Source organism: Nycticebus coucang, chromosome 9 (genome assembly GCF_027406575.1).
Source record: "Nycticebus coucang isolate mNycCou1 chromosome 9, mNycCou1.pri, whole genome shotgun sequence".
Taxonomy (NCBI): domain Eukaryota; kingdom Metazoa; phylum Chordata; class Mammalia; order Primates; family Lorisidae; genus Nycticebus; species Nycticebus coucang.
Genome location: NC_069788.1, coordinates 114,016,053 through 114,037,766, shown reverse-complemented (window position 1 = coordinate 114,037,766; position 21,714 = coordinate 114,016,053). Strand labels below are relative to the sequence as shown.

At 39.7% G+C, this 21,714-nt stretch overlaps 1 protein-coding gene and 1 pseudogene across 17 annotated transcripts in view; both read left to right on the top strand.

Moving 5' to 3' along the window:
- SIPA1L1 (signal induced proliferation associated 1 like 1) overlaps positions 1 to 21,714 on the top strand; it is a 434,009-nt gene that overhangs the window by 286,665 nt on the left and 125,630 nt on the right. The gene's annotated exons all lie outside the window — the stretch shown is intronic.
- LOC128593819 (T-complex protein 1 subunit beta-like) lies at positions 7,552 to 21,313 on the top strand (annotated as a pseudogene).

Here is a 21,714-nt window from a genome sequence, read left to right as displayed (position 1 = left end):
CGGGTGTGTATCTCATGATAAAGACAAGTTAGGTAGATACGTTGTTTATTACTGTAATATTCCAATCGCTTTACTGGCATCATCTGATTTAAGCCTCACAGCTCTTGTAGGAGGTTCAATTATTGGCCTATTTTGTATTTAAGGGTATTAGGCTTATAGAAGTTCTCCATGCCATTTTTCTCCACTCTCATCTCTTAGTATGTATAGAACTACTTTTCTTTTTTAAGATTTGCAAGTTCCCTGTACTTTTGCATATCTCGAATTATTTTAATCCTTTAAACTACCCTATAAAATATTAGGAATTTCATTATCTGTCAAGTTAACTATTTAATAATATGGCCAATTTCGTTACTTATAAATTTGCCACGTCAGAGTTATTTTTCTTCAACAGTCATTAAAAAAACACCTATATCTCATTTACTATGTGCAAGGCGAATGAAAAGTTGCTGCCTTAAGCCCCGGTTTAGGGAGTTCACATACATTGAGCACTTAATACAATGCTAGGGACATGGTAACCATTCAAGAAATATTAGCTGTTGCCGGGCACAGTGGCTCACCCCTATCATCCAGGGACTCCAAGGCCGAGGCAGGAGAATCACTTATGCCAGGAGTTTGAGGCTACAGTGGGCTGTGAGTGCATCACTGTACTCTAGCCTGGGTGACAGAGACCCTTACCCTAACAAGGGAGGAAGGGAGAGAATCCGAAAGGAAGAGACATGGGGTGGAAGAAAGGAAAAGAAATATTGAGTGTTGATAATAAGAATAACTTGTTAATAGCCCCTTATGTGCATTATCTCATTTAATCTATTTATAAACATCCATTGAGAGAGCTTCTATTAATTGGTGATATGTTCACTTACTTTCACAAGTAAGCATGACTGTTTCAAATCCAACATATGCACCAGGCACAGTGGCTCACACCTGTAATCCTAGGACTCCGGAAGGCCAAGGCAGGTGGATTTCTTGAGCTCATGAGTTTGAGACCAGCCTGAGCAAGAGTGGGACCCTAGCTCTACTAAAAATAGAAAAACTAACCAGGCATTGTGGAAGCTGAGGAAAGAGGATCTCTTGAGCCCAGAAATTTGAGGTTGCTGAATAGACTGACACCAGGGCACTCTAGCCTGGGCCACAGAGTGAGACTCTGTCTCAAAACATCCCCCCGACTCCCGCCCCAAACCCACCAAATCCAACAGCGGTCTGTTGAGTATGAGTCTTTGCAGATTATTGAATACTATAGAGAATAAATAGGCTGGTAAGACAGTCCTTATCCATGAAGGAAACGAGGTCGTAAATTTCTGTAATGGATGTCAGGGTTAATATAATGGGTATAATAAGACAATTGCAAACAAAGATCAACGAGGGGAGAAGCCATAATTGGCTAAATGGATCAGAATGCTCTGGCCTTGGAGGGAAAGAGGATTTCTTCAGGCTGGAGAATAAGCAGTATGATGGTCCAGACTGAGAAACAAAGCTCAGGAGGACACAGCCAGCAGTGTGTCCATGGGGACAGCAAGCAGTCCAGCTGGCAGTAGTGTGAGCCTTAAAACTACCCTGTAAGGTATTGTCAGAGAGTAATAAAAATAGGTGATTTTTATTGAGCAGTGACTAAGCCAGGCACCCGGTGAAGCAATTTACATGAATTATTTTAATTATGCCTCAGAAAGTCTTAATGTGTGTACTGTTATTGTTCCTGTTCTTAGACACTGTTCTACCGAGACACAAAGAGGCTGATCACCATTAGGTTCTGTGGAAGTGGGTCTTAAATGCAGCCACTCAGACTCCAGAGCCTGCTTTCTTAACCAACACGTTCTCCACACCACTCTCCTTTCCCTCCTGATGAGTGGGAGAAAAGCTAAAAGTTGGGTCCAAGCCTTACTGCTGCAGGTTCAGTTTTACTTGTTAACCCCAAATAAAATTGGAATGGGGCTGATTGATAAATATTTAAAGTATAATTTCCAGTTTGCAGTAGAGAAAATTGGTAGTCCTGTTTTCATTAGGAAATGTTGGGTTTCACGTACACAGTAGCGATGTTGCCTAAATGAGCATCTCCAGATATTTGTTAAAAATGCAGAGAAATAAAAATGTTTATTGGGTTCTCTTTTTTTTTTTTTAAAGTCACCCTTCAAGTTACTGAAGTTCGAGTAAAAGGGAAAGTAATCATATTTAATTAATGTGTGCAGCATACCTCTCAAGGATGTATGTAAGGAAACAAGCAATGTTTCTGTGGTATTGAATGGCACTGACCCTTCCATTGGAGCAGGAATGAAAGTCTCTGCTGACTTAGCTTGTTCATTGCCATGTTGCATTATTTCACTGTGAGGGTAAATGAGTTTGACCAGCCACTTTCTTTTGATTCAGGCAGCTAGTTTTGAAAAATGGTCCATGGGGGGGATATATGTTTCCAAAACCAATTTCCTATAAGTGAAGCAGCTTTGGCAGAATAATTGCCATTCTTAGAATTTTACTCTTCACTAAGATTATGATACACGTATTCAACAATGTGTGTTTAGAGAGCTCATGGACCCGTATGTGCTTTGTCAGGAGGGAAATGTTTGTGCCAGCATCAGGTCAGGGGAAGGAGGCCAGGCACCGTAGCTTTGCCTGCTTTCTTCACAAGTCGTGATGCTTTGCACTGGCCATTCCCTGTTCTTTTTCCTGACTGATGCTGGAATGGGTGACGGGATGGAAGCCTTTCCAATGAGGAGATTCTGTGGTATTTGCAGTTTGTAGAGATGGAGCCCAGCAAAACAAAGACACACAGGCAATGAGGATTCTTTGGTTCACCATCCAAAAAGAGAGTGACTGAGGAAGATATTTCTGTCTGTGTAATATTAAACTGTGGATTATGTTTTAAATTCTACTTTAAAATAAAAAATGAAACTAGTTTTTTTTTCCTGTGAGATTTAACATTCAACAGGTAACAGTTTCAAATGGTCCAAAAATCACAGTAGTATGAGTGTTTACTTTGAGGAGTCCTATTTCCACCCATTCCTATTACCCTCCTCTCTTTCCCCACAGTTTTATGTAGGTTCTTAGGTATTCCTGTATTTCTGTGTGTGCACACCACCAAACATGCAGTTTTGTTTCCACCCTTTCTTACATGAAATACTATACAGTATGCTGCTGACTTTTTTTTACTTGGTAATGGATTTTGGAGACCTTTCTGCATCAGTACATAGAAAGGTTTCCTACTGTTTTATTGCTACATTATGTTACTGTACCATAGTTTTTCCATCACTTTCTCTATTGATGGGCATTTGTGTTGATTTCAAAGCTTTTCTATTATAGTGTTGTAATTAAAGAGTTTTTGCCTATGTAATTGAAATTCATATAAATGTCAAGACAATCAGGTATATTATCAGTTTAATACCCAGTATAAAGCCCTTTATTTTTGTGAGAAATTTTTGCACAATACATCATTAGGTAAGATTATGTAGATACGCTTGTGTAGAATATTTCCTTTACATTATGCAAAAAAAATAGAATATGTCCATATACTCATAAATAAATAATTTTGAAAGTATCTCTGTCAGATTTTTTTTTTACAATTTTTCTACCCAGTATCCATATGTCATTTTTAAAAAATGGATGGGTTTTTGTTAGTAATTCCCAATGAGGATAAATTTTTTAACTAGCATTTTTGGCTCTCAACACTGAATGTTTTCAGTTTCTTTTTCATTCTTTTTGGAGAGAATATAGAGATCATCTTCAGAAGAAGTGAAGAGAGTTACATTTATGAAGGGCAAAGCAGGGTGGGTGCAATCAGTGTGAATCATGAGAACTTTGAAAAAAAGTGCCCAAGGTCTTTATTTTTGGTAATGTCAGAGTTGCTTATTGAGGATCAGCTCACATGCTAAGAATAACCAGAAAAAGTAGACAAAATATTCTTTTTTAACTAATTAGGATGTGGATTTTAGAAATACGGAGTAAATGTATATTTTCCTATTATATCTGCTGAGGACAACCAACAACCCCTGGACGTTATGTATAAAGAAAACATAAAATGAAATCTTGAAAGGTGGCGAGAGAAGGCAGGCCAGCTAGAGACCTGGGGGTCTGGGGAACGACATAGCGGTGCAGTCCTTGGGTTTTCTTTTAGCTTGTGGATCCCAGTCTTGGGCTCAAGGAGCTAGCACCTGGAAATGCTAACGTGCCCAGACAAGAAAAGTTTCCCCAAAGTCTTGTCTTTTTAGCCAAAAGATTCACATAAAGGATAACCTTGGAAAGACAGAAAACTTTAAAACAAGAACCACTCTGCTCTAACAGAACACCACCACAGAATCCCCCACAGCCCTGCTCCCCCCTAGCCCTTGCTGAGCTGTTGTTAAAGAGACTTAAGTTGGGAGCTTAGGCCCTCGTCCCTGTGGAGTAGTCACGAGGTCTGTCCCCGCTCAAGAGCCCTGGTGGAGAGTGCAGGTGCTCAGGACACCCAGCAGCAGCATCTCCTCCCCTCGCCGTCAGTGACACCGTGTGGGCAGCAGTGGTGCCCACACACCCCTGTGCCCTCCCAACCAGGGTGGGAGCAGCAAAGCCCCAGCAGGGAGTTGGAACTGCCAGCCTCCCTGGAAATCACAGGTGCCCTTTTCAATACTCAGGTGTCAGGGGAGACCAGCAAGGAACCTGACTTCCAGCTCCGCCTGGCAGTGTCATTTGTCCTCTATGAGTGGTCATAGAGGAGGCCTGCAAAATATAGGATTAAAAAATAAGAAGTCTCCTAACTTAATATCTTAAATGTCCAGATTTGAATGTCAAATCACCACTCATACTAATAACTGGGAACATGTCAACTTGACAGAAAATTGAACCAACACTGAGATGACATAATGTTAGGATTATCTAACAGTGATCTTACACCACCCATCATATAAGGTGCTTCAGTGAGCAATTTCAGGCTGGTATTTAAAAATGAAAAAATAGAAAGTCTTAGCAAAAGCAGGTACTATTAAAAAGCAAATGGAAATCTTAGAACTGAAAAAATACAATAACCAAAATTTAAAAATCATGAGATGGGCTCAGCCAAAAAATGGAAAAGGTAGAAGAATCAAGGGACTTGAAGATAGAACAGTGAGAATCTACCTCAAGTCTGAATAACAGAAAGTAGACTGGGGAAAAAACGAATAGGGTCTCGAGATTTGTGGGACTATAACAGTTGTGTCATCAGAGTCTTAGAAAGAGAAAAGAAAGAGAGCAGGCCTTGAAAAAGTTTTTACAAATTTCGCAAATGACATAAAACCCAGACATTCAGAATGCTGAGAAAAACCCAAACAGAATAAGCACAAAGAAAGCCACAGCAGACACTAGTCAAATTTATGAACACTAAAGATAAAACATCTTGAAAGAAGCAAACAAGGGTAGCGCTGTGGCTCAGTGAGTAGGGCACTGGCCCCATATTCCCAGGGTGGCGGGTTCAAACTCGGCCCCGGACAAATTGCAACAAAAAATAGCCGGGCGTTGTGGCAGGCGCCTATATAGTCCCAGCTACTCGGGAGGCTGAGGCAAAAGAATCACCTAAGCCCTGGAGTTGGAGGTTGCTGTGAGCTGTGACGCCACGGCACTGTACCGAGGGCAACAAAGTGAGATTCTGTCTCTACAATAAAAGAAAAAGAAAGAAGCAAATGAGAGTAACAGAGAAACAATTTCAGTGACAAGGATTTTTCATCAGAAACCGTAGAAGCCAAAAGCAGTATCATATTTTTCAAGAGCTAGAAGAAAAGAATTATCCACCTAGAATTCTATCTTCAGGGAAAATACCTTTCGGGAATGAAGGGCTAATTGAGATGTTTTCAGGAATGTCTCAGGGCATTAAATTTGTTGTCAACAATAGACCTACCCTTAGAAAGTGACTGGCACACATTCTGTAAACAGAAAAACATGATAAAAAGAAGAAACTCTTTGAATCTTAGGAAGAAGGAAAGAATAAAAAATGGTAAATACTTCTCTTACTGAGTTTTTGTAAATTATTGTGATAGTTGAAGCAAACACTACAACAGTGTGTAATGTGTTTATAAAATATATGTACAGGAATATTTTAAGACAGTTATTTTGGTAAAATGTTGACGTCATTTGACAGTGATCCAATAGATAAAAAGATAAAGATTTAGGTAGTAACACTCAGAGCAACCACTAAAAAGAACTATACTAAGGGATAGAGTCAAAAGCACTATGGGCAAATCAAAATAGAATTCTATACGGTGCTCAAGTAATTCTAAGAAAGGGAAATAAATGAAAAGAGAAAAAAGATAAAATGGCAGATGAAGGTTTAATGTGTCATTTATTCTATTAATTTTAAATGGTTTAATACCATTTAAAGGACAGAGATTAGCAAGGTAGGTTTATCAAAAAAGCATTTCCCAACTATGTTAACTGTAGGCTACTACAGGAAACTCACTTGAAGTACGGTGGAAGTAGGTTGAAAGTCAAAGGATGAGAAAAGATACACTGTAATAGACCGTGCAAACACTATTCAAAGGAAAACTGTAGTGGCTTAGTAATACCAGGTAAAGTAGACTTCAGAGTATAGAAAATTACCAGGAGCAGAAATTATATAATGGTGAAATGATCAGTCCACCACAAAGACGTAGCAGTCCTAAATGTGTATGCATCAGTCAAACAGAGCTATAAATGCAAAGTGATGTCTGAGAAACTAAAATGGGAAATAGACAAATCCACAGTTATAACTGATAATTTTAACACCCCCCTTTTAACAATTGATAGGACAACTAGTCAAAAAATCAACAGGAGAGAGAACTTCACAACACCATAAACTAACAAGATCTAGAGGGAGCTGTCCGAGGGTCAAATATCCAGGCCGCATGTCCCTCTGCCCAGAAGGTCATTGGACAGGTGGCCTGTGACCTCTGCCTGTTTTATCGTTTAAGAACGTGCATCCCATACCAAAGGTGATAGGCAACCTGCTTCCTCCCCCACCCCGGGCTCCAGTGTGTCTTCCCCAAGCAATAACGGCCCCCACCCTCGGCCCCAGTAGTAGTAAATCTTTCCCTAAGCAATCAGCCCAACGCAAACATTGTTTAGGTCCTTAAGCCCCTATTCCTCCCCCCTCCCCCCTTTTCTTTTCTGTATCCTTAAAACTGCTCTTCCCTTTGCGGTAGGGGCTTCTCTGCCCTCCTGCTGCGCCAGGAACAAGAAGCCCAGACTCGAGTCTGTGAATAAACAGCTCCTTTGCTTTTTAAAAAAAAAAGAACGTGCATCCCACCCTCGGCTGGGCTCCTGTAGCTCAGCAGCTAGGGCACCGGCCACATACACCAGGGCTGGCAGGTTCAAACTCCACCCAGGCCTGCAAAGCAACAATGACAACTACAACAAAAAAAATAGCTGGGCGTTGTGGCGGGTGCCTGTCATCCCAGCACTTGGGAGGCTGAGGCAAGAGAATCACCTAAGTTTCTGTGAGCTGTGATACCAGGACGACATAGTGAGACTCTTGTCTTGCACCTGTAAACATCTTCAAGGCTGGAGCTGATGAAGAGAGCAGGGACAGCTCGTCTGTCATCTTTTATTGGTGACATAGCCTTTGGAGGTTTGGTAAAGAGCACATTGGGGCCCAAGGGCATGGATAAAATTCTTCAAAGTGGACGAGATGCCTGTCTTGTGGTAACCAGTGATGGTGCCACTATTCTCAAAAACATTGTTGTTGACAATCCAGCAGCTAAAGTTTTAGTTGATGTGTCAAGAGTTCAAGATGATGAAGTTGGCGTTGGCACTACCTTTGTTACTGTTCTATCATGATTCTGATGAAGAGCTGTCAAGATTTTTTATCAAGATTCTGATAAATTCTGTCAAGAGCTGATGAATATTGTGGGAACGTTATTGTCAAAACTTCTAACTCATCACAAAGGCCACTTTGCTAAGTTAGCTGTACAAGCTGTTCTCAGACGGAAGGGCTCTAGTAATCGGGAGGCATTTCATGTCATCAAGAAGCTAGGAGGCAGTCTGGCAGATTCCCATTTAGGTGAAGGCTTTCTATTGGTTAAAAAAATTGGAGTAAATCAACCAGAATGAGTTGAAAATGCTAAAATTCTTATTGCGAATACTTTAATGGAGCGGACAAAATAAAGATATTTGGTTCCCGGGTAAGAGTTGATTCTACAGCAAAGGTTGCAGAAATACAACACGCAGAAAAGGAAAAAATGAAGGAGAAAGTGGAGTGTTTTCTTAAGCCTGGAATAAATTGCTGTATTAACAGGCAATTAATTTATGGTTATCCTGAGCAGCTCTTTGGTGCTGCTGGTGTCATGGCCATTGAGAATGCAGATTTTGCAGGTGTGGAATGCCTAGCTCTTGTTACAGGCGAAATTGCCACTACCTCGATCACCTAGAACTGGTGAAGCTCGGAAGTTACAAACTTACCAAGAAGTCATGACTGGAGAAGAAGGACTCATTCACTTTTCTGGGGTTGCCCTTAGAGAGGCTTGCACCATTGTTTTGTATGGTGCCACTCAACTCATTTTAGATGAAGCAGAAAGATCTTTGCATGATGCACTATGCATTCTTGCCTAAACTATGAAGGATTCTGGAACAGTTTATGGAGGAGGCTGTCCTCAAACATTAATGGCTTGTGCTGCGGCACAGCTCAGCAGTAGAATACCAGGCAAAGAAGCTGTTGCAATGGAACCTTTTGCTAAAGCTCCAAGAATGTTACCACCTATCGTAGCTGACAGTTCAGGCTGTGATAGTACGGATCTGTTGGCACAGCTCTGAGCTACTCACAGCAAAGGCACTACAGCTGCTGGACTGGATATGAGGGAAGATATCACTGGAGATATGGCTGCACTGGGTATGACAGAAAGTTGCCAAATGAAGCAACAAGTGCAGCTGAAGCAGCAGCGGTAATTCTGCATGTGGGCAGTGTCATCGGAGCGGCACCAAGGAAACGTCTCCCTGCTCAGCATTCCCATGTGCTGTTGATCTTCAGACCAATTCTTAGCAAAGTTGGGTTTGAAAGACTTCAACCTCTTAAAGACAACTGTAGAATCTATCTTTGTTTATCTGTGCTCATTATATCCTTAACTTTGGCCATTTGGCTGACCTCTTTAAACACGAGTCTAATTTATTTGCTATGTCATTCAACAATATAATTGAACCATACAATTCAGTTCATTAAAAAGTTCATTTCTTGTACTGTGCATTAAAATAAAAATTCAAACAATTAAAAAAACTAATAAGGTGGCACCTGTGGCTCAAAAGAGTAGGGCGCCGGCCCCATATGCCGGAGGTGGCAGGTTCAAACCCAGCCCTGGCCAAAAACCGCAAAAAGAAAAAAAACTAATAAGATCTAATTGCTATAGAACACTTGACTCACAACAAACAGCAGAATGGATGTTCTTTGCAAGTCCACATGGAACACATGCCAACATAGACTCTATCCTGGGCCATAAAACAAATACCTGCAAAGTTAAAAGAAGTAAAATCATTAACAGGATTTTGCTCTCTAACCCAAATGGAGCAAAAATCTCTAAGCACTTGGAATTTAACAAACCCATTTCTAAATAACCAATGGGCCAAAGAGGAAGCCTCAAGGGAAATGTTTTATACATACATTAAACTGAATGAAAATACAGTCTTCCAAAATGCATGGGATGCAGCTAAACCAGGCTGATAGAGAAATTTATAGTACTAAGTGTAACATTAGAAAAGGTGAAATATCTCAAAGCAGTGATCTGCACTAAGTACACACCTTATGTAACTAGAAAAAGAGCAAAATAAATACGAAGCAAGTAGAAAAGGAAATTATAAGGAGCAAAAATTAATGAAATTGGAAATAGACAAACAGTATAGACAATTAACGAAGTAAAAAGTTGGATCTTTGGTAAGATCAGTGAAATAGAAAATTATCTAGCAAAACTGACAAAAACAAAGTCAATACTAATCTCGTCCACAGCAGTCCCCCTCTGTCTGTGGTTCCACTTCCCTCTGATCAAACATGGCCCAAAAGTAGATGAGTTAGTACAATAAGATATTTGGGTGCAGGGAAAGGAACCACTTCACCTAATTAATCTTTATTAAAGTGTATTGTTAAAATTATTCTATTTTATAATTGTTAATCTTTTACTGTGTCTAATTTATAAATTAAACTTTATTGGCTCAGCATCTGTAACACAGTGGTTACAGCGCCATCCACATGCACCGAAGTTGGTGAGTTTGAACCCAGCTCGAGCCAGCTAACCAACAATGACAACTGCAACAAAAAATAGCTGGGCATTGTGGTGGGCACCTGTAGTCCCAGCCACTAGGGAAGCTGTAGGTAAGAGAATCGCTTAAGCCCAAGGGTTTGAGGTTACTGTGAACTGTGACATCACAGCACTCTACTGAGGGCGACACAATGAGACTCTATCTCCAAAAAACAAAACAAAACAAAACTTTATCACCGGTATGTATGTATAGATAAAAACATAGTATATATAGGACTCAATATCATCTGTGGTTTCAAGCATTCACTGGGAGTCTTAGAAAATACCCCCCAGGGATAAGAGGGACCACTGTATCAGGATTGAAATGGCGTATCACTACAGACGCTCTCCACAGCAGTGATCTCGTAAGGGAATACTGTATACAGCTAAACACATACGATTTTGATAATTGAGAGGAAATGGACAAACTCCTCAAAAAAGAACTATTGCAACTCACCCGGTTGAAATGAAATATTTGAATACACCTATGACTATTGAAAAAAATGGAATTCATCATTTTAAAACTCCAAAAATGAAATCTACCAAGCCATATGGTTTCTACCTAACATTTAAAGAAGGATCATTGTCAGTTCTACACATTCTTTTCCAGAAAATACAAGATGAGGAATTTGTCTCAGTTGACTTGTGAAGCCCTGATACCAAAGCCAGACAAAAGTAGCAAAAAAGAAAACTACAGACCATATTCCTCATGAGTGTGTTCAGAATTCCTTGACACAAATTAGTGAATATAATTTAGTAATATTTTTTCAAAATCCCAGGCATGTAAGTCTGATTCAGTATTGAAAAATTAACTAAGCTTGGCGCCTGTGGCTCAAGCAGCTAAGGCGCCAGCCACATACACCTGAGCTGGCGGATTCGAATCCAGCCCAGGCCGCCAAACAACAATGACGGCTGCAACCAAAAAATAGCCAGGTGTTGTGGCGGGCGCCTGTAGTCCCAGCCACTTGGGAGGTAGAGGCAGGAGAATCTCTTTAACCCAGGAGTTGGAGGTTGCTGTGAGCTGTGATGCCATAGCACTCTACCCAGGGTGACAGCTTGAGGCTCTGTCTCCAAAAAAAAGAAAAAAGAAAAATTAACTGATATAATCCACTGTACTAACAGGCCAAACAGGAAAAAATCACATGATAATATCGGTTGACACTGCAAAACCATTTGGACAAATTTTAAACTTATTTATGATTACAAGCTAGGACTTAAGATGAACTTCCTCAATTTGATGAAGAATATCCATAAAAAACCTACAGCCTACCTCATACGTGATGGTGAAAGACAGAGTGAAACAAGGGAAGGTTGTCTGCGGTTAACCTCTGCTATTCAGCATAGGACTAGAGTTCAAGTCAGTGACATAGTCATCATGTCATCTGATACAGGGACAGTTTTATTTTTTTCTTTTCTGTATCCATATGCCAATTAAAGGATACAGAAAAGGAAAAAATAAAACTGTCCCTGTATCAGACGACATGATGATCTTATGTACAAAACCCCAAGAATCTGTCAAAACTTCCTGGAACTACAAAGTGTGTTTAGCAAGGTTGTATGATTGAGCATCCACTTACAAAAATCAATTAATTCTATTTCAGTGAATATGTGGAAATTGAAATTAAAATGTACCCTTTAGAGTTTCTCAAGAAGAAAAAAACCTTTGGCATATATCTAACAAAATATAAGTAGCTTGTATTCAGAAAACTATAAAATATGAATGAAATTAAAGACTCAGATAAATAGAGAGGCATATTATTTTCATGGATTGAGAGGTTCAATATATTAATGTCAGTTCTCTCCAGTTTAATCTTTTAATTTTTATCAAAATCCTAGCAAGATTTTTTTTACAGTTATAGACAAGGATATTATAAAATTTATATGGAAAAGCATAGGGACTAGAGTACCTAAGACAATTTTGAAAAAGAAGAATACAGTGGAAGAAATTTCTTTACCCGATTTTAAGACAGATTATATAGCTACAGTAATCAGACTGTGGTCTTATTGGAGGGACAGACACATGAACAGAACAGAGAAACCAGAAATACCCCAAACAAATTTAGCCAGCTGAGTTTTAGCAAAGACGTAAAAGCAATTCAATAGAGGAAGGATAGGCTTATCAGTACTAGGACAATTGTACATCCATAAACAAAGTAATGAAACTTGACCTAAACATCATAATCTTATGCAGAATTAATTCAAATGGATCATAGATTGAAATATAAAATTATTAAGAACTTTTGACAAAGCCGGGCACGGTGGTTCATGCCTGTAATCCTAGCACTCTGGGAGGCCAAGGTGGGTGGATTGCCTGAGTGAGACCTCCATCTCTAAAAATAGCCGGGCATTGTGGCAGGCACTTGTAGTACCAGCTACTTGGGAGGCTGAGGCAAGAAAATCGCTTAAGCCCAGGAATCAAAGTTTGCTGTGAGCTATGATGCTACAGCACTCTTACCGAGGGTAACAAAGTAAAACTCTGTCTCCAAAGAAAAATGAATTTTTGACAAAAAAAGGAGAAAATCTTTGGGACCGTGAGTTTGGTAAAGAGTTCTTAGACATGACACCAAAAGCTTAGTCCAGAAAAAAAAAAAATGGCATAATTGAAGTTCATCAAAAGTAAAAATATTTTATAATACCTTTTTCCTTGGACATTTGCTGATAGGTAAAGAGGTTTGGGATTTAAATCCAGGATCAAGCAAGGGATAAGTAGTTAAGAGGCAGATCATAACTTTTAGTAATCATATCAGACTTTGGAGATTTAACAAAAAAACAAAATACAGCAGAATTCAAGGCTCAGAGAGAAATTTGGACAACAATCTAATTGAAATTATAGAACTGAAAAAATAACCTAAAGTTAGACCCAGTAGATATGTTTAAGAGCAAATTAGACACAAGAGAAGAGAAAATTGTTAAGTTAACAGAAAAATTATAACTTAAGAATGGAGATAAGGAAACATGGGGAAATGTAGAAAAGTGCCTCAAAGGCCTGTGAACCAGAGTGAAATATGTAGATGCTTGGATTTCTACAACGAGAAGAGGTATTTATGTATTATTTGAGACTAAGAGCAATATTCAAGGAAATCCTGGTAGAGAAATTCCCAAAACTGATTAAAAACATGAGTTAAGACAATCAGGGGGTTCTCTCCATTCTAAGCAAGATAATACAAAGAAAATGAGATGTATTGCCATCGTGGTAAAAATTGCGGAAAATAAAATGAGAAAAATCTTTAAAATAGCTAGATGAAAAAATACATTCAAGGGTGGCACCTGCGGCTCAATGGATAGGGCACCGGCCCCAGCCAAACTACAACAAAAAACAGCCGGGTGTTGTAGCAGGCACCTGTAGTCCCAGGTACTCGGGAGGCTGAGGCAAGATAATCGCCTAAGCCCAGGAGTTGGAGGTTGCTGTGAGCTGTGACACACGGCGCTCTACTGAGGGCGATAATGTGAGACTATATCTCTTAAAAGAAAAAAAGAAAAGAAAGAAAAGGAAAAAATACAAAGAACACTAAGACAGACAATTGTTTATTAAAATTAAACATTTGCTGGGGTATAAAGCATAAAGAAAAGATGGAGGCCAGAAGACAATTCTTAAGTGCTAAAAGAGTGACTCTCACAGTAAGTTTTAACTTAAAATAATCTTTAAAATGTAGGAAAAACTAATTTATAGGAAAAAATTAGGACAGTGGTTGCCTGAAGCTGTTAGATTGTGCAGGAATGGACTGCAAAGGGGCCGCAGGAACTGCTGGGGTAATGGAAATGTTTTGTGTATAGGTTGTGCAGTGCTTTGTCTCATTAAATCACATGCCTCACACAGATGCAATGTGCTATTCAGAAATCTATATTAATAAAGTTGATTTTTAGACTGAAGGCAAATTTCTGCTTCTGGCCAGGATTAAGTAAAAGGGACTGGATTTAATCTTCCATTTGAAACAAAAACTAGACAAAACTATGAAACAGTGGTTTTTTATGACATTGGACATCTGGCAGTGAAGGATGGTCACGTCTGGGAGGTGGGAAGCAAATGAGGTGAACCCTAAGCATGCACCACTTCTCTGCCCGCAGAGAGTTTCCAGGCTGCAGGACAGGGAGGGTCACCCTAAATTGAGATTAAAATGTGAGCCAGGAAGGTCAAAAGGCTAGAGGTTCTCGGAGCCCAGAGAGTATCAGGAGGAGAGAGCCTCCCTCAGGTGGGAGTAGTTTTCTTTTCCTTCCAACCAGACTGGAAAACCTCATAATTTACAGAGCATTTGGCTGGAGTTTCAGAATGCCTTTGCCTCAGAGGTGGAGCAAAATCATCCTAAGACTAATTGCTGCTCTGGTACAACCAAGCAGGATTTAAAAGCAAGAACTGAAAGGATCAAACTATCTCCAAATAATTTAAGTATGTCCCAAAACAAAGCTCAAGAATACTTTATAGCACTATAACAACGTCCGGCACCCAACAAGGTATAATATTCATAATGTCTAACAGTCAGCCAATCATATAACCAAAAGTTACGAGCAGGAAAATATGACCTATAATAAGGGAGGGAAAAGAAACCAACCGCAAAAGTCACACAGATGTCTTTTCATGTGTTCGGAAAGCTGGAGAAAAGAGTGAACATATTAAGTAGAAATTTGAAAGTCATAAAAAAGTTCCAAATCTAAATTATAGATGTGAAAACTGCAGTGTCTGAAATGAAAAATAAGAAATACACTGGGTAGAATTAACAGCAGATTAGATATTGCAGAAGAAGAAATTAGTGAACTTGATGACATAGCAATAGAAGTAATTCTAATTTAAATATGAATGAATTGAGAAGAACAGCAAAAAAGGATAGATAGCATCACTGTACTGTGAAGCAGCGTGACCTGTCTAATACAGAATTGGAGTGTCCCCAGAGGAAGTTATGAAATGCCTGGAAAAATAGGAAATGACAGATTGTATGTGGTACAAAGTATAAACTCAGAGATCCAAAATGGTCAGTGAGCCCTAAGACTATGAAACATACAGAAAACTACACCAAGACACATCATAATCAAATTGTTTAAAACCAATCTGATACAGAGAAAATCTTAATAGCAACCAAAGGGAAAAATCTTGAGAGAATCTTTGGGAAAGAGGATTTGAAAATAACAGGTGAACATAGGAAAAGGTGCATGACTTTTTGTCATTAGAGAAATGCAAAGTAAAGCACAGTGATAATAGTTCTCAGACTTTGAAGTCTCAGAATTGCTTTACTCCTTTACAAGTCATCAGGGACCCCACAGAGCTTTTGCCTATGTGACTTTTTTGTTTGTACTTATTCACCATATCAAAGTCAAAACGATTTATTTAAATAGTGTGCTGTTAATCTATTTTGAGAAAGCAACAATAGTCCAGCAGATCAACACTGCTGAGGATGCCTGCCTGTGTGTCACTTGATCACCCAGTCACCAGCTGGACTGTCATAGTATCTCAGTGCTATGTTCAGGTCATCGTTGTTTAACTTACTAATGGCCCCAAAGTGTAAGATCGGTGATGCTAGAGTTTTGTTATAATTGTTCTTTTTTATTTGTACTTACTGTTTTTGAGACAGAGTCTCACTTTGTCACCCTGGGTAGAGTGCCATGGTGTCATCATAGCTCACAGCAATCTCAAGTGATCTCCTGCCTCAGCCTCCTGAAGTAGGTGGGACTATAGCACCCGCCACAGTGTCCAGCTAATTTTTCTATTTTTAGTAGAGACAAGGTCTCATTCTTGCTCAGGCTGCTCTCAAACTCCTGAGCTCAAGCAATCCACCTGTCTCAGCCTCCCAGAGTGCTATGATTATAGGTGTGAGCTACCATGCCTGGCCTCAATATCCCTTATTGTTAATCTGTGACAGTTTCTAAATGAAACTTTATCATAGGTATACATGAATAGGAAAAGACATAGTTTATACAGCAACACCCCCCACCTTTATTCACAATTTTGTTTTCTGTAGTTTCAGTTATCTGCAGTCCAAAAATATGACCACATATTTAGAGAGAGCCATGGCATTCACCTGGTATTTATTACAGTATATTGGTATATAAAAGTTAAAAACAAAAGGCAACAATAAAATGATTGCACGTTAACATAAATATTTTTGTGAAAAAGATTTCTAAAACAAAAAAATTAGTTCAAAGAACAGTATTGTTTGACACCTTTGCAGATCTCTTTAATGTCTAGCTTAATCGAAGGCGGTTGGGCTCACATAGGTACCTCTGCTGTCAGCATATTGCAATATGTTGTTCTGGTTGGAGTAGATAAAGAAAATCTGGCCTCACAGAGTTGATGCACTTGGAAAAGAAGGAGTATTTTGTGGTCCTTTCAGATAATTGTGCATATTATTCTTTGATATAACACTAAAATTCAACAAATGGTAGTTTCTCACAGGTTAATACCAGTTTAGGATTTGAAACTGGGTAAGTGCACCTTGTCAAATTAAAAAGCCTTTGGTCTTCATGCATTTTGAATGAGTCTTTTTACTCACGCGTCATTTTATAATTTCATGCATTGGTCATTTGGAAAGTACTGGTTCTCTTACCCAGATTTTGTATGTGTTGACATATTTTATAATAAAATATTCCATTAATCTTTAAATGTTAAGAAGCTTGTAAAGTTCACAAAATTTCCAGAATTCAGATCTTGCTGTAAAACTTGCATTTTATTATTGGCAAGAAATATCATCAGACGCTGGGTGCAGTGGCTCACGCCTGTAATCCTAACACTCTGGGAGGCCGGGGCAGGTGGATTGCCTGAGCTCACGGGTTCGCGACCAACCTGAGCAAAAGCGAGACCCCATATCTAAAAATAGCTGGGCGTTGTGGTGGGCACGTACTGCTGCTTGGGAGGCTACTTGGGAGGCTGAGGCAAGACAATTGCTTGAACCCAAGAGTTTGAGGTTGCTGTGAGCTGTGACACCACAGTACTCTACTGAGGGTGACAAAATGAGACTCTGTGTCAAAAAAGAAAAAAAGCATCAGTTATCTTTTCTGAAGTAACAAGCTCCCCTCTCCCCTCCCCTCTCCCCTTTTTTATTTTCAGGACAGTGTCTGTCAAACACACAAGTCTAAATAGCCATAGTTGGTCTGTGGGCAGTTCAAATAAAAATAGTATGTTTTTATTATGTATTGTTGCTATAGTATAACAGTACCACAACTTGCTGCCTTCTAACAGCACAGAGTTAGTTATCTCACGTTTCCTTAGGTTAGAAATTCAACATGGGTCTCCCTGGCTAAAATCCAGGTGTTGGCAGGGCTGGGCTCCTTTCCAAAGGTTCTGGGGGTGAATCTGTGTCCAAGCCTCTTCCAGCTCCTGGAGGCACCCCCATTCCTTGGCTTATCCTCTGGCCCTGCCTCCCTCCTCCCGACTTTCTGCCATCACTGTCATCTATCTTTCACTTTTAAGGACATTGTATGTCATTGGGCTCACCTGGATTGTCCAGGACACATTCTCTATGTTCTGACTAACAGTTTTAGTTACATTTATAACCTGAGTTCTCTTTTGCCCTGCAAAATTACATCGTCACAGATGCAGAGATTAGACCACAGATGACTTCAGGGCTGGGGTAGAGTAGGGTGGTGGGGATTATTCTGCCTAGGTTGTTCATCTTGCAACCTAGTGGAACAAATGCTTTCCCTGGAGGGTATCTATCATAGAGTACTTTAACAGGCAACAAATGCTTTATGCATACTCCATATAGAATATTAAAAAGCATATGCTCAAGTGTCTAGATTCAAGATAAGTTAGTATTTTATTGCATCATCAAGGACATTTTTAATTGGATCTTTATTTGGGAAGGGAGTGAGTATATAATGCTTACTGTACTTTTGGTTCTAGGGCTTCGATTCATGCTTAAGGGGCTAGCAGTTTGACTCAGAGGCAGTGAAAAATGCCAGATCACCTCTTAAATGTTACTATGAAGATAGTTTTGACATTATGCTCCCCTCCAAAAAAAGGGTCTTGGAGACCCTCCAGAGTTCACAATCCATACTTTGGGAACTGTTGCATAATGAACTCTTACAGCGACCTTTTAAAATTTATAGATTAAATTAGACCATGTAAAAGGATTTATAAGAATGTAAGAACTAGGTTGTTCTCATGGTCTGTGCTGCCCCTGTGGCCTTCCTTGGGCATGACACCAGGGAAGACTGGGTGAAATGTGGCACCTCTTCAGAGGTCTCTTATTCAAATCTGTTTCTAAGGGTGAAGGGTGGGAACTTTAGCATACATCTTCCCAGGAACTCGGGAGCGTATAAGTCAGATTGCAGTATCTGTTTCTTCGATTCTGTCTACAAGTGCCCACTTTGTGAGAGGAAGAGCAAAGTTATGTTCTGTTGGCTCCCAGCTGTGGGAGCCCACATCACTCTTGGAAGGTTTTGAAAGATACTTTACTTTGTTGAGATTCAAGACCTTCATCTCAAAGATAGTCTTTGTCCTGTTGGACTGACCATTGTCGCTTTTTATAAATATAGGCATTTGTTGAGTGCCCAGATACTTCCATATGAACAGGTCATGAGCAAATTGGAATCATTAAGCATTGTTAAATGACCCAGAGATTAGCCAAAGCAAAATCTTAAACTGTGGATAAACCCAACCTGTTTCCAAGGTGGCTTCCACTGTCATCGCAACTCTATTTTGAACATTATATTACATATTGTATATTCATAAACACAAACCAAAATCACTGTTTCATGTAACCTCTTTAAACAATCCAGATCTCCAAACCACAGCTTTAACTCCACTTAAATTTCTTCCTTCCCTTGGAGTACTTCTTGTTACTTTTACATCATTCCTCCTTGACAGCTTCTCCTTCTGGCAGGGAACCTGGGTTCAGAGAATGCCACCTACCTTTGATTCATTTGGAGTAGAAATCAAGGGTTCAGTCATATTGTCACCTTTGGGGATGAGAATAGGTGACACTTGGCACAGTTTCAAAACCAGAGGAAATTTGATAGTCTAGAGTTCCCTGATCCTCTTAGAAGGAACTTTCTTTTCACAGCCGGCAGTGAAATTCACTAGCATATGACAAATCAGTCAAAAGAAGGGGGTACATTGTCCTTGGATTCTGCCTGTCAAGTGCAGGGGAGAGTTTTTCTTATCTTCATTTTGCAGCAAAGTTGTATCTATATTAGGGAATCCTTTTGAATGTTGGTGTGAAATCTTAGGCTTTTATGTAAGAAGTTTCAAATTGTCACTCACAAATTAAGTGCCACTACAATGCTTTCAGTTGATGAGGGTGACTTCTGTTTTGCATTGTTGTATGTGAAGGCTAATCTGGAAGGCACAGACAGACAACATACAACTGAAAGCCTCTTTTTCCTCCAGATTGCTTTATCTCTGTGTTATAATCATTCTTCCTGGAGAGGGAGTCAGATAATGACGGGTCCTGGGATTTGGCTATATTGAAAACTTCTTTTGTAATAGACGTAGAGACTACCAGTACCTTTTTATTTGTTGAGATGTAATAGGGCACGCAGCTCAATTCTAAAGCCCTCCCAGAGACAGGCCATACCAATCCTCGCACTCTGGGAGGCCTAGACAGTTGGATTGGTTGGGCTCAGGAGTTCAAGCGAGCAAAAGTGAGACCCCATGTCTACAAAAAATAGGCGGGGAAAAAAAAAACTAGCCTGGTGTTGTGGCGGGCACCTGTAGTCCCAGCTACCTGGGAGGCTGAAGCAAGAGGATCACTTGAGCCCCAAGAGTCTGAGGTAGCTGTGAGCTATGACACCATGGCACCCTGCCCAGGGTGACAATGTGAGACCCTGTCTCAAAAGAAAAATAATCTACTTCTATTTCATTTATTTTTTTTATTTATTTTTATTTTTTGTAGAGACAGAGTCTCACTTAACCACCCTCGGTAGAGTGCCGGCCCAATATACCGAGGGTGGCGGGTCCAAACCCAGCCCCGGCTGAACTGCAACCAAAAAATAGCCAGGTGTTGTGGCGGGCGCCTGTAGTCCCAGCTGCTTGGGAGACTGAGGCAGGAGAATCGCAGAAGCCCAAGAGCTGGAGGTTGCTGTGAGTCCTGTGATGTCATGGCACTCTACCGAAGGCAGTAAAGTGAGACTCTTGTCTCTACGAAAAAAAAAAAATTAAAAATTAATTTGTTTTTTTAAATGGACAAGTAAAAATTGTGTAAATTTATTGTCTACAACATATTATACAACATATGCTGTTTTGAAATATGTATGCACTCATCATGGAATGGACAAAGTGAGCTAATTAACACAAACTTAATCTTTTTTTTTTTTTTCTGTGGTGAGAACACTAATAGCCAGGTGTTGTGGCGGGCGCCTTTGGTCCCAGCTGCTCAGGAGGCTGAGGCAGGAGAATCACGGAAGCCCAAGAGCTGGAGGTTGCTGTGAGTCCTTTGACGTCATGGCACTCTACCGAGGGTGGTTAAGTGAGACTCTTGTCTCTACAAAAAAAAAAAAAAATGAAATAGAAGTAGCAATAATGTCAGATTGTATGCTATTTTAAAAATATTCCAGTATCGGTATATCCAGTTATTTGCAAGTTTCAGACTTGGGACTTTAGCGTCCACCCACCAGAGCAGGTGGTAAAATGGAATCAGTTTTGTGTAGTTCCTGAATCTAAGCCTCCCGTCAGTGGGTCACCTACAGGCTGTTGAGCTTCCTTGTCAACTATGCAGGGTGCGGTGTAACGAAAGGCTTTTCTCCCGGTGCCATTTTCCGTTATCACTATCTGAATCATTTGGTTTGGAAAGTTAACTAAGATAGTTCGTGTTCCTAGTCCCTTCATGTATTGATAACATGGCAGGGGTTGGATGTGTTTCAAAATGCCCAAGCTTTCCAGATTTTTAAGAGGGTAATAAAATGCATATACCATATAGTAGTATTCCCAGTGGAATCTGAGGCTGTACCCCACAATCAAACACATTAATATTTGTGCAGGGAAATATGAATATTCCATCCCTCACAGGAATAAATTTAAAATATTGATGTCAGCCCCATATCAAGTTTTGCTGCCAACTGTATTTGCTTAAATTTTGTTTTTACCTTTCAACTTCAGAACTGCAAATAAGAGGCTGTGGCCTTATGGTGCAGTGATAGAAATAGGGCAAGAAAAGCCTGTTTGCGTCCTGGTGGTGTTTGATGGAGCCGAGTCACAGGCCTGACAGTTAGTGATCTTGTGTCTCAGAGTAACTACTCTAACGGAGTAACTGCTGGACTGGTTACCTTCTCTCCCCTTCTGTCGTCTTCTTTGCTTCTCTGTCAAACTGGTGATATTTGCCTTGAGGGTTATTACGAGGATAAGGAGTTAACTGTATGTTAAACACTGAAAGTAATATTAGGCATATACTGTATAGTAAGTTTTCAATAAATGTTAGCTATTAAAATTTCACTTCATCCCTCCTCCTTTTCTTGTAATGTCAAAAATTCGTTTCTTGTTAAATGACCAGTAAAATTTTTTTGCCAAGCAACTAGACTTTTAAATGCTAAATGAAATGTTTTGATTACTGTCACATATTTAAATCTCTTGAATGCTTCATTTTAACTGCATTTGAGAAGGAAATAC